Source organism: Lithobates pipiens, unplaced genomic scaffold, assembly GCF_037356315.1.
Source record: "Lithobates pipiens isolate NorthernLeopardFrog02 unplaced genomic scaffold, aLitPip1_a1.2 Scaffold_8, whole genome shotgun sequence".
Classification (NCBI taxonomy): domain Eukaryota; kingdom Metazoa; phylum Chordata; class Amphibia; order Anura; family Ranidae; genus Lithobates; species Lithobates pipiens.
Genome location: NW_027507903.1, coordinates 383645917 through 383661959, shown reverse-complemented (window position 1 = coordinate 383661959; position 16043 = coordinate 383645917). Strand labels below are relative to the sequence as shown.

General features: G+C 51.9%; 1 protein-coding gene, 1 non-coding gene and 7 pseudogenes across 2 annotated transcripts in view; 7 read left to right on the top strand and 2 right to left on the bottom strand.

Moving 5' to 3' along the window:
- Positions 1-16043, bottom strand: part of LOC143962780 (uncharacterized) — a 459151-nt gene that overhangs the window by 389223 nt on the left and 53885 nt on the right. The gene's annotated exons all lie outside the window — the stretch shown is intronic.
- Positions 7950-8068, bottom strand: LOC143965345 (5S ribosomal RNA; annotated as a pseudogene).
- Positions 9169-9287, top strand: LOC143965228 (5S ribosomal RNA; annotated as a pseudogene).
- LOC143965300 (5S ribosomal RNA) lies at positions 10795-10913 on the top strand (annotated as a pseudogene).
- LOC143965233 (5S ribosomal RNA) lies at positions 11021-11139 on the top strand. The gene has a single exon (XR_013271601.1). It is a non-coding gene; the product is annotated as a 5S ribosomal RNA (ribosomal RNA).
- LOC143965381 (5S ribosomal RNA) lies at positions 11247-11364 on the top strand (annotated as a pseudogene).
- Positions 11473-11591, top strand: LOC143965373 (5S ribosomal RNA; annotated as a pseudogene).
- On the top strand, positions 11700-11818 carry LOC143965501 (5S ribosomal RNA; annotated as a pseudogene).
- On the top strand, positions 11927-12045 carry LOC143965394 (5S ribosomal RNA; annotated as a pseudogene).

Below are 16043 nucleotides of genomic sequence, written 5' to 3'. Positions count from 1 at the left end.
CCAGCACATCTCATCGCCCCCAGCACATCACATCTCCCCAGCAAATCGAATCGCATCTCCCCCAGCACATTGCATCTCCCCCAGCACATCGAATGGCCCCAGCGCATCAATTCGCCCAAAGCACATTGCATCACCCCCAACACATCGAATCACATCAGCACATCGAATCGCTTTGCCTCACCACATCGCATCGAAAAGCATCACCCAAGCACATCGCATCGCCCCAGCACATCGAATCGCATCTCCCCAGAACATCGAATCGCATAACCCCCAGCACATTGCATCACCCCAGCACATTGAATCGCCCCCAGCACATCACATTGGCCCCAGCACAACGAATCGCATCTCCCCAGCACATCGCATCGCCCAAAGCACATTGCATCACCCCCAAAACATCGAATTGCATCAGCACATCGAATCGCTTCGCCCCAACACATCGAATCCCATCGCCCAATCGCATTGCATCTCCCCAGAACATCGACTCACCCCAAAACACATTGCATCACCCGCATCACATCAAATCGCATCGCCCACAGCACATCACATCGAATCACATCGCCCCAGCATATCGCATCGCCCTCAGCATATCACATCACATTGCCCCCAGCACATAGAATCGCATCTCCCCCAGCACATAGAATCGCATCTCCCCCAGCACATTGAATCACCCCCGGCACAACGCATCGCCCAAAGCACATTGCATCACCCAAAGCACATTGCATCACCCCAAACACATCGAATCGCATCAGCACATCGAATCGCTTCATCCCAACACCTCGAATCCCATCGCCCAAACGCAGAACATCGAATTGCCCCCAGCACATCACATCGAATCGCACCACCCAAGCACATCACATCGCCCCCCAGCACATGGCATCACATCGAATTGCATCTCCCCCCAGCACATCGAATCGCATCTCCCCCAGCACATCGAATCACATCTCCCCAGCACATCGAATCACCCCCAGCGCATCACATCTCCCAAAGCACATTGCATCACCCGCAACACATCGAATCGCATCGCCCCCAGCACATCAAATCGAATCACATCGCCCCAGCACATCACATTGCTCCCAGCAAATAGAATCGCATCTCCCCAGCACATCAAATCGCATCACCCCCAGCACATCGAATTGCATCTCCCCAGCACATCGAATCACATCTCCCCAGCACATCGAATCACCCCCAGCACATCGAATCACCCCCAGCACATCGCAGCGCCCAAAGCACATTGCATCACCCCTAACACATCGAATTGCATCAGCACATCGAATCGCTTCACCCCAACACCTAGAATCCCATCGCCCAATCGCATCACATATCCCCAGAACATCGAATTGCCCCCAGCACATCACATCGCATCGCCCCCAGCACATCGCAGCACATCGCATCACATCGAATCGCATCAGCACATCGAATCGCTTTGCCCGAACACATCGAATCCCATCGCCCAATCACATCTCCCCAGAACATCGAATCGCCCCAAAGCCCATTGCATCACCCACAACACCTTACATCAGAGTCCCACTTTATAGCAGAGTATCGCCCCTTTGCATCAGAGTGTGGCAGAGTGCCCCCTTCCACATACACTATATTGTCAAAAGTATTGGGACACCTGCGTTTACACACGAGCACACACAAACTTTAATGGAATATCAGTCTTCGTCCATAGGGTTCAATATTTAGTTGCCACACTCTTTGCAGTTATAACAGCTTCAACTATTCTGGGAAGGCTGTCTACAAGGTTTAGGAGTGTGTCTATGGGAATATTTGACCATTCTTCCAATAGTACATTTGTGAGGTCAGGCACTGATGTTGGACGAGAAAGGCCCATCTCGCAGCCTTCACTCTATTTCACCCCAAAGGTGTTCTATTGGGTTGAGGTCAGGACTCTGCATTCCAGTCACGTTCCTCCACCCCAAACACGCTCATCCATGTCTTTATGGATCTTGCTTTGTGCACTGGTCCAAATCACTTGGTGGAGGGGGGATTATGATGTGGTGTTGTTTTTCAGGGGTTGGGCTTGGCCCCTAAATTCCAGTGAAGGCAACACTTAAGGTGTCAGCATACCAAGAAATGTTGGACAATTTCATGCTCTCAACTTTGTGGGAAGTTTGAGGAAGGCCCCTTTCTGTTCCAACATGACTGTGCACCAGTGTACAAAGCATAATCCATAAAAGACATGAATGAGCGAGTTTGGGGTGGAGGAGCTTTACTGGGCTGGACAGATTCTTGACCTCAACCCAATAGAACACCTTTGGGATGAATTAGAGCAGAGAATCCCGAGCCAAGCCTACTCGTCCACATCAGTGCCTGACTTCACAAATGCTCTTCCTGGAAGAATGGTCAAACATTCCCAAAGACACACACCTAAACCTTGTGGTCAGCCTGCCCAGAAGAATTGAAGCTGTTGTAGCTGCAAAAGGGTGGGCCAACTCAATAGTGAATCCTCATTGACCACCAAGGGGAGACGTGCTGCCCATCATTGAGCACCAAGGGGAGATGTGCTGTCCATCATTGACCACCAAGGGGAGACGTGCTGCCCATCATTGACCACCAAGGGGAGACGTGCTGCCCATCATTGACCACCAAAGGGAGACATGCTGCCTATCATTGACCACCAAGGGGAGACATGCTGCCCATCATTGACCACCAAGGGGAGACATGCTGCCCATTAACCACCAATGGGATGAACGTGCCCTGGAGTTAAAGGCTAAATGCATCTTTAAAGAAAAATAAATGTATAAAATTAAGAAAAAATGTGTACCCTTCACTTACTTTAGACGATGATTTAATTTTTTTTTACTGGTTATATGTTTTGAGTTACAGAGGAGGTCTAGGGCTAGAATTATTGCTCTCGCTCTAATGTTCGCGGCGATACCTCACATGTGTGGTTTGAACACCGTTTTCATATGTGGGCGGGACTTATGTATGCGTTCGCTTCTGCATGCGAGCACATGGCGACAGGGGCGCTTTAAAAAAAAAAAAATGTTATTGTTCATTTTACTTTATTTATTTTAGTTTGACTTTTTTTCCCCAAAAATAAATTTTTTGATCACTTTTATTCCTATTACAAGGAATGTAAACATCCCTTGTAATAGGAATATGGCATGACAGGTCCTCTTTACAGTGAGATATGGGGTCAATAAGACCCCGCATCTCACCTCTAAGCTGGGAAGCCTGAAAAAAAAAAAAAAAGATTCTGGCTTTGATCTAATTGGCGAGTCGGTAGAAGCACCGGAGGACGGCGGGAGGGGGGGTGTCTATGGGTATCACCGACTATGGCTGGGTATCTCCGAGTATGGCTAGGTATCTCCGAGTATGGCTGGGTATCTCCGAGTATGGCTGGGTATCTCCGAGTATGGCTGGGTATCTCCGAGTATGGCTGGGTATCTCCGAGTATGACTGGGTATCTCAGAGTATGACTGGATATCTCAGAGTATGGCGTTGCAGAGTATTGCGTTGCAGAGCATTGCAGGGTATTGGCGGGTGTTGCAGAGCATTGCAGAATGTTGCAGGGTATTGGCGGGTGTTGCAGAGTATTGCAGAGTGTTGCAGGGTATTGGCGGGTGTTGCAGAGCATTGCAGAGTGTTGCAGGGTATTGGCAGGTGTTGCAGGGTATTGCAGGGTATTGGCGGGTGTTGCAGAGTGTTGCAGGGTATTGGCGGGTGTTGCAGAGCATTGCAGAGTGTTGCAGGGTTTTGGCGGGTGTTGCAGAGCATTGCAGAGTGTTGCAGGGTATTGGCAGGTGTTGCAGAGCATTGCAGAATGTTGCAGGGTGTTGCAGAGCATTGCAGAGTGTTGCAGGGTATTGGCGGGTGTTGCAGGGTATTGGCGGGTGTTGCAGGGTGTTGCAGGGTATTGCAGGGTGTTGCAGGGTATTGGCGGGTGTTGCAGAGTGTTGCAGGGTATTGGCGGGTGTTGCAGAGCATTGCAGAGTGTTGCAGGGTATTGGCGGGTGTTGCAGAGCATTGCAGAGCGTTGCAGGGTGTTGCAGAGCATTGCAGGGTGTTGCAGGGTATTGGCGGGTGTCGCAGAGCATTGCAGAGTGTTGTTGCAGGGTATTGCAGAGTGCTGTTGCAGAGTATTGCAGAGTATTGCAGCAGAGTATTGAAGCAGAGTATTGCAGAGTAATGGCAGGGTATGATGGGGTTAATTTTCGGTGAGCAGCGATGTGGGCACTGCAGATGCAGCCCACAGCGCTGCTGACACCGATCTCTTCCCCCTCCGCTGTACCGATCGGGAACATAATGTCCTGGTTCTCCGCAGTACAGGCAAAGGTTGCCCGCCCGACGGTGTTGGCGCTCTTCAGGTGTCAAGGAAGGTCGGAGCAAACCCAGCTGCATGGGTTCTGGAGTGTCCAGGGCGGTCGTAGCTGGAGTAGAAGAGGCTGAATGGGAGGAACTAGGCACTCGTGGTAACATCCAAACGGGACAAGGGGTTGCAGAAGAACGTTCCAAGCGACGCTCTCTTAGACGTCTGTCAATCTGAACGGATAGATCTATGAGGGCTTCCAGAGTCTCAGGGATGCCCACTCGGGCCAGATCATCTTTCAAAGGCTCTGAAAGACCCATACGAAACTGGTATCGTAAGGTAGCATTATTCCAGTCTGTGTCAGAACTCCAGCGTCTAAATTCCGACACATAGTCTTCCACGGGTCTGCGGCCTTGCTGCAGCGACATAGGTTGAAAGAAGGTATTCAAGGTATCCAGAGAGGGATCTTTCCATTCCAGGAGACGATGGGCCCAGGCCTGGGGTTCATCTGCCAGCAGAGAGATCACAAACCCCACTTTGGTAGCCTCAAGAGAGAAGGTCCTTGGTTGCAAGGCAAAGAAAAGTTCACAGGAGTTGCGGAAAGCCCTGAATTTACCCCGGTTGCCAGAAAATCTTTCAGGTGTAGGAACCCTGGGTTCAGGCGGCATCATCACCACCGAAGGTGGAGCAGAAGTCCTGGAAACAGCTGGCATAGATACAGATAGGGCTTGGACACATTCCTCCAGTCGGCCATAGCCTTCCTGCAGACTTTTCAGCGCCTGAGTAAGTCCAGCTAAGTGGCAGCAGAGTTCATCCATAGGGGAGGCTTCCTGCATGGGCTCGGACATGGCTGTCCAGTACTGTCACGAACCTGGTGTAGGAGCCCAGAATGCAGGGAGCGGCCTCTCATAAGCCTCTGGCTCGAGAACCCCTGAAAGTGGGGACAGGGACTCTAGAGTTCAGAGGGCACAAGTGCCAAGCAGGTGTAGGACTGGTCCGGACCTCAGGGAAGGCGTAAGAACACAGGAGCGCTGCATCAGCAGGCAGCAGGAAATGCACAGGAACTTGGCAGAGCGCTGGATCAGCAGGCAGCAGGAGATGCACAGGAACTTGGCAGAGCGCTAGATCAGCAGGCAGCAGGAGATGCACAGGAACGTGGCAAGGACACTGGAGCAGCTGACCGTGAGGAGGTGTCCTGAAGCGCAGAAGAAGCTGGAGGCTGGTACACTTGGCAGGCAGGCTGGAGTAGAAGATAGCGGAAGGAACACAACAGTCGAGCAGGAACAGCGGAAAGCCAGGGGTAGCCAAGGTACAAGCCGGGTCGGTAACAGACGGGCAGCAAACAGTTCCAAGGAAGAGGCAAAAGCGTAGTCAGACAGGCCGAGGGTCGGAGGCTGGCAGCAAACAGATGTCGTCAGGAACAGGCCGGGTAAACAGGAATCAAGGACAACAGAGTAGCAGAAAGCAGGAACACCGGACACGCTGTAGACTGGACAGCAGGGAGGCACAGTAACAGGTTCCCTTAAGTAGCCTTCTGGGCGCCAAAAACGGTCAAACGGCGCGTTTGCGTGCACCCACGTGTAACCGTGCACCCGTTCGTGACCTCGCGCACCCGCCCGTTTGTAACCTCGCGCACCCGCGTGCGCCCGTTCGTGTCGTTGCGCACCCACGTGCGCCCGTTCGTACCAATGCGCACCCGCGTTCGCGCCAACGCGCGCCCTAGGATACTGGTTAGTTCTTAACATAGGAATTCTGCGGGCAGGCCTCCCATGTACCATTGGATTACCGGAACGACCATGACAGGGGGGTGGGCGAGAGAGAGAGGGGGGTGGGCGAGAGAGAGGGGGTGAGTGAGAGAGGGGGGGTGAGCGAGAGAGAGGGGGGGTGAGCGAGAGAGAGATGGGGGGATGAGCGAGAGAGATGGGTGGTGAGCGAGAGAGAGGGATGGGGGGTGAGCGAAAGCGAGGAGGGGGGGTGACACAGAGGAGATGGGGGGTGACACAGAGGAGATGGGGGTCACACAGAGGAGTAGGGGGTCACACAGAGGAGGAGGGGATCACACAGAGGAGATGGGGGTCGCACAGAGGAGGAGGGTGTCGCACAGAGGAGGAGGGGGGTCACACAGAGGAGGAGGGAGGTCACACAGAGGAGATGGGGGGTCACACAGAGGAGGAGGGGGGTCACACAGAGGAGGAGGGGGGTCACACAGAGGAGGAGGAGGGTCACACAGAGGAGATGGGGGGATCACACAGAGGAGGAGGGGGGGTCACACAGAGGAGATGGGGGTCACACAGAGGAGATGGGGGGTCACACAGAGGAGATGGGGGGTCACACAGAGGAGATGGGGGGCACACAGAGGAGATGGGGGGCACACAGAGGAGGAGATGGGGAGCACACAGAGGAGGAGATGGGGGGGTCACACAGAGGAGCTGACAGAGCAGATGAGACCTCAGGAAACACATCGTGAGGCAGGACTCCGGAAGGAAGCAGGTGCGATGATCAAATCCACAGTGCAGCCCCGCCCCCGCCTCCACACCTGACCAGCACCAGCTCCGCAGGGCCATTAACAGACCCCCATGTCTGCCACCCGGCCCGTCCCGCACATGGCCCGTTCGGCCAATCGCAGGGCTCCTGCTGGCTCAGAGCACCGTGCACCTGTGTCATAGTGATAGCGGGCACGGAATCATGCGCGCAGCCCCTCTAGATGTTGCGGCCGGGGACAGAGATCTGGCGGCCATAGGTCCGTGGAATGTGTGCCCGGGTTTCCAGCAGGCGGAAACCCGGGCACATGTGTCAAAGCCCGGACTGTCCGGGTCAAAACCGGACAGGTGGCAACCCTAGGGGCTCTCTGTGGGATGTTCGCCCACCAAGCACCCTACAATGCACAGTGCATAGTAGGGCCCTGATTGGCTGAAGCAATGCTTCTGACCGCTGGTCAGGTGCAAAGCTTCACCTAATCGGTGCACAGAACACTGAAGACTTTGCTCAATGATTTCTCAGTGATCATAGTCCCACCCCACACTATAAAAGGTTCCTTCCCACAGGAAGCTTTTGCAGTGTGTTGTTGGAGTGGCGATAGATAGAGCAGGGCTCAGTTTGCTACTAGAGAGTTAATGTGTTATTGTGGCTCAGTGGAAAGTGTTAGTATAGTGTGAGTATAGTTTGAGTATAGTGTGTCAATATTGTGTAGTTTCAGTGTAGGGTTTCAGTATGGTGTGAGTATAGTGTACTGTGTCAGTATAGTGGGATTATAGTGTAGTGTGTGCTTCCTAAATCCACAAACACAAGACCAATATTTTGGCTATTGCGCGGTCAGCATGTGGTTAACCACTCCCCCCCCTATATAACAAAATTACATCTGAGAAGTGGTTTCATTATCCTGACTGGGCGACATATGGCGTCCAACAGGATAAGACGCGATTGTGTGCCCGTAAGGGCGTGCATCGCAGCGATCGGTGGTGTGTCAGTTTGACATACTGCATCTTCGATCGAGCTAAGGAGCCTCTAACATAGGTTCTTTACCCGACCCTGCTTAGCACCCGAGATCAGACGAGATCAGGGGCATTCAGGGTGATGTGCCCGCAGGCGATCTTGCTGGCCATACTCAACCCTCTTGACAAACAGCAAGATAGTCACCTGAGCAAACAAGCAGAAAAATAAATCAGGTCGTAGACACCAACAACATATTAAAAAAAGTCTACGGCACCTGGTATTCCCAGGCTGTCTCCCATCCAGGTAGTAACCAGGCCCGACCCTGCTTAGCATCTGAGATCAGACGAGATAAAGCGCATTCAGGGTGATGTGGCTGTAGGCGACCTTGCTGGCCACTCTCAACCCTCTTGACAAACGCCAAGATGGTCACCTTGGCAAACAAGCAGAAAAAAAAAATTACGGTAAGTATGAAACAATTTTCCATTTTCTTGGTGCCACCATGGCAGCATACCTGTGATACAATAAATAGCTAAGACCAGGGTGGGTACTGCTTCAAAGAAAAAAATTGTATTTAAGGAAATGCGAGAGCTACTTCAATCGCCCTTTCCCTAAATTCTACTGAAGTGAGTGCTCTGGGGGGGATGTAATGTGCTGGGTGTGATGCGTTTTGATGTGCTGGGGGAGATGCGATGAGCTGGGGCAATGCGATGTGAATTGCTGGGGGCGATGCGATTTGATGTGTTGCGAGTGATGCAATGTGCTTTGGGGCGATTCGATGTTCTGGTGAGATGCGATGCGATTGGGCGGTGGGATTCGATGTGTTAGGGCGAAGCGATTCGATATGCCGATGCCATTCGATGTGCTGATGCGATTCGATATGCTGGGGTGATGCAATGTGCTTTGGGAGATGCAATGTGCTTTGGGAGATGCGATGTGCTGGGGGAGATGCGATTTGATGTGCTGGGGGAGATGCGATTCGATGTGCTGGGGGAGATGTGATTCGATGTGATGCCATGTGCTGGGGGCAATGCGATTGCCATATCACCCTGAATGCGCCAGATATCGTTTGATCTCGGATGCTAAGCAGGGTCGGGCCTGGTTAATAACTGGATGGGAGCGTGCCTGGGAATACCAGGTGCCGTAGGCATCTTTTTAATATGTTGCTGGCGTCGAGCACCTGTTTTATTTTTCTGCTTGTTTGCCGAGGTGACCATCTTGGCGTTTTTCAAGAGGGTTGAGAGTGGCAAGCAAGATCTCCTAATGCCACATCACCCTGAATGTGCCAGATATCGTTTGATCTCGGATGCTAAGCAGAGACGGGCCTGGTTAGTCCCTGGATGGGAGACCTTTGGAAATACCAGGTGCCATAGGCTTTTTTTTAATATGTTGATGGCGTCGACGACCTGTTTTATTTTATTGCTTGTTTGCCGAGGTGACCATCTTGGCGTTTGTCAAGAGGGTTGAGAGTGGCCACCAAGATCTCATATGGCCACATCACCCTGAATGCATTCAAGCTCGTTTGATCTCGGATGCTAAGCAGGGTTGGGCCTGGTTAGTACCTGAATGGGAGACCGCCTGGGAACACCAGGTGCCATAGGCTTTATTTTTTAATATGTTGTTGGCGTCGACGTCCTGTTTTATTTTTCTGTTTGTTTGCCAAGGTGACCATCTTGGCATTTGTCAGGAGGGTTGAGAGTGGCCTGCAAGATCACCTACAGCCACATCTCCCTAATTGCGCTCGATCTCGTTTGATCTTGGATGCTAAGCAGGGTCGGGCCTGGTTAGTACCTGGATGGGAGACCACATGGGAATACCAGTCTTTTTTTTTAATATGTTGTTGGCATCGACAACCTGTTTTATTTTATTGCTTGTTTGCCGAGATAACCATCTTGGCGTTTGTCAAGAGGGTTGAGAGTGGAATGCAAGATCGCCTACGGCCACATCACCCTGAATACGCCTGATTTCTGATGTTAGGCAGAGTTGGGCCTGGTTAGTAACTGGATGGGAGACCACCTGGAAGTACCAGGTGCTGTAGGCTTTTTTTAATATGTTGTTGGCAACAACGAACTGTTTTATTTTTCTGCTTGTTTGCCGAGGTGACCATCTTGGCCTTTGTCAAGAGGGTTGAGAGTGGCGTTCAAGATCGCCTATTGCCATATCACCCTGAATGCGCCAGATATCGTTTGATCGTTTGTCAAGAGGATTGAGAGTGGCCAGCAAGATCGCCTACGGCTTCATTACCCTGCATCCAATGTCGTCTGATCTCAGATGCTAAGCAGGGTCTGGCCTGGTTAGTAGCTGGATGTGAGACCGCCTGGGAATACCAGGTGCTGTAGGCAATTTTTTAATATGTTGCTGGCGTCGACTACCTGTTTTATTTTTCTGCTTGTTTGCTGAGGTGACCATCTTGCCCTTTGTCAAGAGGGTTGAGAGTGGACTGAAAGATTATCTAAGGGCACATCACCATGAATGTTCCCTATCTCGTCTGATCTTGCATGCTAAGCAGGGTTAGGCCTGTTTAGTCCTTGGATGTGAGACCTTTGGGAATACCAAGTGCCGTAGGCTTTTTATTTATATGTTGTTGGCATTGACGACCTGTTTTATTTTTCTGCTTGTTTGCCGAGGGGATCATCTTGGCTTTTGTCTAGAGGGTTGAGAGTGGCGACCAAAATTGCCTATGGTCATAGCACGTCTGATCTCGGATGCTAAGCAGGGTCGGGCCTTGTCAGTAACCGAATGGGAGACCGCCTGGGAATATCAGGTGCCGTAGGCTTTTTTTTAAATATTTTGTTGGCATCGACGACCTGTTTTATTTTACTGCTTGTTTGCCGAGGTGACCATCTTGGAGTTTGTCAAGATGGTTGAGAGTGGCAAGCAAGATTGCCTAATGCCACATCACCTTGAATGCGCCAGATATCGTTTGATCTCGGATGCTAAGCAGGGTCGGGCCTGGTTAGTCCCTTAATGGGAGACCTTTGGAAATACCGGGTACCATAGGCTTTTTTTAATATGTTGATGGCATCGACGACCTGTTTTATTTTATTGCTTGTTTGCCGAGGTGACCATCTTGGCGTTTGCCAAGAGGGTTGAGAGTGGACAGCAAGACCTCGTACGGCCACATTACCCTGAATGTTCCTGATCTCGTCTAATCTCAGATGCTAAGCAGGTTTGGGCCTGGTTAGTACCTGGATGGAAGACCTCCTGGGAATACCAGGTGCGGTATGCTTTTTTTAATATGTTGTTGGCGTTGACGACCTGTTTTATTTTTCTGCTTGTTTGCCGAGGTGACCATCTTGGCATTTGTCAAGAGGGGTGAGAGTGGCCAGCAAAGTAGCCTATGGCCACATCACCCTGGATGCGCCCGATCTTGTCTGATCTCGGATGCTAAGCAGGGTTGGGTCTGGTTAGTACCTGGGTGGGAGACCGCTTGGGAGTACCAGGTGCCGTAGGCTTTTAATAATATGTTGTTGGCGTCGACGACCTGTTTTATTTTTCTGCTTGTTTGCCGAGGTGACCATCTTGGCATTTGTCAAGAGGGTTGAGATTGGCCAGCAAAGTAGCCTATGGCCACATCCCCTGAATGTGCCCGATCTTGTCTGATCTTGGATGCTAAGCGGGGACGGGCCTGGTTAGTACCTTGATGGGAGACCGTCAGGGAATAACAGGTGCTGTAGGCTTATTTTTAATATGTTGTTGGCGTCGATGACCTGTTTTATTTTTCTGCTTGTTTGCCGAGGTGACCATCTTGGCGTTTGTCAAGAGGGGTGAGAGTGGCCAGCAAATTTGCCTACAGCCACATCACCCTGAATGCGCTCCATTTCGTTTGATCTCGGTAGCTAAGCAGTGTTGGGGCTGGTTAGTACCTGGATGGGAGACCGTCAGGGAATAACAGGTGCTGTAGGCTTTTTTTTAATATGTTGTTGGCGTCGACGACCTGTTTTGTTTTTCTGCTTGTTTGCCGAGGTGACCATCTTGGCCTTTGTCAAGAGGGTTGAGAGAGGTAATGAAGAACCCTTAAGGCCTCATCACCCTGAATGCGCCCAATCTCGTCTGATTTCGGATGATAAGCAGGGTCGGGCCTGGTTAGTACCTGGGTTGGAGACTGCTTGGGAGTACCAGGTGCCATAGGCTTTTTTTTAATATGTTGTTGGCGTCGACGAACTGTTTTATTTTTCTGCTTGTTTGCCGAGGTGACCATCTTGGCGTTTGTCAAGAGGGTTGAGAATGGTCAGCAAAATCACCTTCAGCCTCATCACCCTCAATGTGCCCAATCTCCTCTGATCTCGGATGCTAAGCAGGTTTGGGCCTGGTTAGTACCTGGATGGGAGACCTTCTGGGAATGCCAGGTGCTGTAGGCTTTATTTTAATATGTTGTTGGCGTGGACGACCTGTTTTAATTAAGCCTCTAGTCTGGTTGCTAGGTTTACAAAAAGTTGTCACTAAATGATATATTGCTCACAAATGCCATAGTTATATGTGGAATTGCACCCCAAAATATATTCTGCTGCTTCTCCTGAGTACGGGGATACCACATATGTGGGACTTTTTGGGAGTCTAACCGCGTACCGCACCCCGAAATCCAATCACTGCCTTCAGGATTTCTAAGCGTGCAAATTTTTGATTTCACTCCTCACTACCTATCACAGTTTCAAAGGGCATAAAATGCCAAAATAACACAAACCCCCCCAAATGACCCCATTTTGGAAAGTAGACACCCCAAGGAAATTGCTGAGGGGCATGTTGAGCCCATTGAATATTTTTTTTTTGTCCCAAGTGATTGAATAATGACACAAAAAAAAAGTTTACAAAAAGTTGTCACTAAATGATATATTGCTCACACATGCCATAGTTATATGTGGAATTGCACCCCAAAATATATTCTGCTGCTTCTCCTGAGTACGGGGATACCACATATGTGGGACTTTTTGGGAGTCTAGCCGTGTACCGCACCCCGAAATCCAATCACTGCCTTCAGGATTTCTAAGGGTGCAAATTTTTGATTTCACTCCTCACTACCTATCACTGTTTCAAAGGCCATAAAATGCCAAAATAACACAAACCCCCCCAAATGACCCCATTTTGGAAAGTAGACACCCCAAGGAAATTGCTGAGGGGCATGTTGAGCCCATTGAATATTTTTTTTTGTTCCAAGTGATTGAATAATGACACAAAAAAAAAAAAGTTTACAAAAAGTTGTCACTAAATGATATATTGCTCACACATGCCATCGTTATATGTGGAATTGCACCCCAAATATATATTCTGCTGCTTCTCCTGAGTACGGGGATACCACATATGTGGGACTTTTTGGGAGCCTAGCCACGTACGGGACCCTGAAAACCAAGCACTGCCTTCCGAATTTAAATATAAAACGCTACCGAAAAAAACTGTTAGCAATCGCAGGGATCAGGCCTGACTCTGCGAACGCTGCAGTTATGTGTTTTGTAAGTGACAATGATCGATCGATACTGCACTTGGGTGGGCTGGGCGGAGGGTCAAAACGCAGGTGCTAGCAGGTATCTGGGCTGATCCCGCTAACAATGCATTTTTTTGGAACCCTAAACTGCTGGGGACGTTAGTATAGATCTGATCAGTCAGATATTGATCTGTTCAGATTCTATACCACTACGGGAGGTTTATGCTTTGCGCGTGGGTGTTAGCGGTACTGGCACTAACCTAGTGCTACCTGGGGCGACGCAGACCCTGACCCTAAAACCTAATTGATATCACCTGCCGGGTGATCAGGGGCTTAAACCTTTATTGGGTAATAAATGGTGGGTGCCCTGATGCTATAAAAAGCAAACTAACTAACCAGAGTCACCCATAACACTTATACGGTGATCACTGGTGAAAGGGTTAACTAGGGGCAACCAGGGGGTTAAAATCTTTATTAAGTAGTATATGGGGGTCCCTGGCGCTATATAAAAACCTGACGGGGAACCTAAATAACTAACTGGCTAACCAGCGTCACCAGTGACACTTATACGGTGATCGCTGGTGAAAGGGTTAACTAGGGGCAATCAGGGGGTTAAAACTATTATTGGGTAGTATATCGGGGTACCTAGCGCTATAAAAACCTGGCGGTGAACCTAAAAAAATAACTAGCTACTTAACGACCCCTAATGCAGCGATCAGAAAAACGATTGCTTAGTGACACTGGCAAAAGGGGGTGAAAGGGTTAACTAAGGGCAATCAGGGGGTTAAAACCAATATTGGGTAGTATATCGGGGTACCTAGCGCTATAAAAACCTGGCGGTGAACCTAAAAAAATAACTAGCTACCTAGGGACACTAGTGACACTAATGCAGCGATGTGTGCCTACATGTCAGTGTAGTGTTGGTGCACACTTACTTTCACTGTTCTCCTCGTAGTACGGTCAATAAGACCACCCCGAGGATAATGACATCACTTCCTCCCTGCCTGTGTTTACTATACACAGCGGGGGAAGCTTCTCATTCGCCAGGAGCGATCGAGAGGGGATGGCCAGAAGCCAACGGCCATCCCCTCATCCCGGATCGCTCCTGAAGCGAAACGGACCGCCGCATCCAGCGGGAGGGGGGTCCGATCGGACCCCCCACCCGCTGGAAGGCGAGCACGTACATGTATGTGCTTTCATAGTTTCATAGTTTTATAGTTAGTTAGGTTGAAAAAAGACACCAGTCCATCCAGTTCAACCTGAGTTAGGGTTGCCACCTGTCCGGTTTTGACCCAGACAGTCCGGGTTTGGACACATGTGCCCGGGTTTCCCCCCGTCGGAAACCCGGGCACACATCAACCGTCCTGTGGCAGCCGGATCTCTGGGTCATCAATGCTATCAATGTTCAGTTCACACTGCCTAAGTGCCTAAACATCGGTGTACTCCGAGTCTGAGCCCAGCTCAGCAAAGGGCAGCAGCAGGTGTTCTGTGATTGGCCGAGTAAGCTGCAGGTCATGTGTGGGATGGACCGGATGGGGAACATGAAGGTCCCTGAATAATTTGTCTCAAGCCGTAGCTGCTGGTCACATGTGGATGCAGGGCTGCACTGTGTCTGGATCATTGCGACAGCCCTGCATGCTCCGGAGTCCTAACCCACGCACGCTGTGTGTCAGTCTCCTGTCCGTCTCTCTCGTCCGCTCTGTCAGCCGCCCCCCTCTCCTGGCTCTCTCTCTGCCAGACTCCCCTCCCCTCTCTGCCAGACCCCCCTCTCCTCTCTGCCAGACCCCCCTCTCCTCTCTGCCAGACCCCCCTCTCCTCTCTGCCAGACCCCCCTCTCCTCTCTGCCAGACTCCCCTCCCCTCTCTGCCAGACCCCCCTCTCCTCTCTGCCAGACCCCCCTCTCCTCTCTGCCAGACCCCCCTCTCCTCTCTGCCAGAACCCCCCTCCTCTCTGCCAGACCCCCCTCTCCTCTCTGCCAGACCCCCCTCTCCTCTCTGCCAGACCCCCCCTCCTCTCTGCCAGACCCCCCTCTCCTGTCTCTCTCTCTGCCAGTCCCCCCTCCCCTCTCTGCCAGTCCCCCCTCTCCTGTCTCTCTCTCTGCCAGACCCCCCTCCCCTCTCTGCCAGACCCCCCTCTCCTCCCTACCAGTCCCCCCTCTCCTGTCTCTCTATCTGCCAGACCCCCCTCTCCTCTCTGCTAGACCCCCCCCCTCCTCTCTGCCAGACCCCCCTCTCCTGTCTCTCTCTCTGCCAGTCCCCCCTCCCCTCTCTGCCAGTCCCCCCTCCCCTCTCTACCAGTCCCCCCTCTCCTGTCTCTCTATCTGCCAGACCCCCCCTCTCCTCTCTGCTAGACCCCCCCCTCTCCTCTCTGCCAGACCCCCCTCTCCTGTCTCTCTCTCTGCCAGTCCCCCCTCTCCACTCTGCCAGTCCCCCCTCCCCTCTCTGCCAGTCCCCCCTCCCCTCTCTGCCAGACCCCCCCTCTCTGCCAGCCCCCCCCTCCCCTCTCTGCCAGACCCCCCTCTCCTGTCTCTCTCTCTGCCAGTCCCCCCTCTCCTCTCTGCCAGACCCCCCTCTACTGTCTCTCTCTCTGCCAGACCCCCCTCTCCTCTCTGCCAGTCCCCCCTCTCCTCTCTGCCAGTCCCCCCCTCTCCTCTCTGCCAGTCCCCCCATCTCCTCTCTGCCAGTCCCCCCATCTCCTCTCTGCCAGACCCCCCATCTCCTCTCTGCCAGTCCCCCCTCCCCTCCCTGCCAGACCCCCCCTCTCTTGTCTCTCTCTCTCTGCCAGTCCCCCCTCCCCTGTCTCTCTCTCTCTGCCAGTACCCCCTCTCCTCTCTGCCAGACCCCCCTCTTCTGTCTCCCTTCTCTGCCAGACCCCACTCTCCTGTCTCTCTCTCTGCCAGTCCCCCCTCCTCTCTCTGCCAGACCCCCCTCTCCTCTCTGC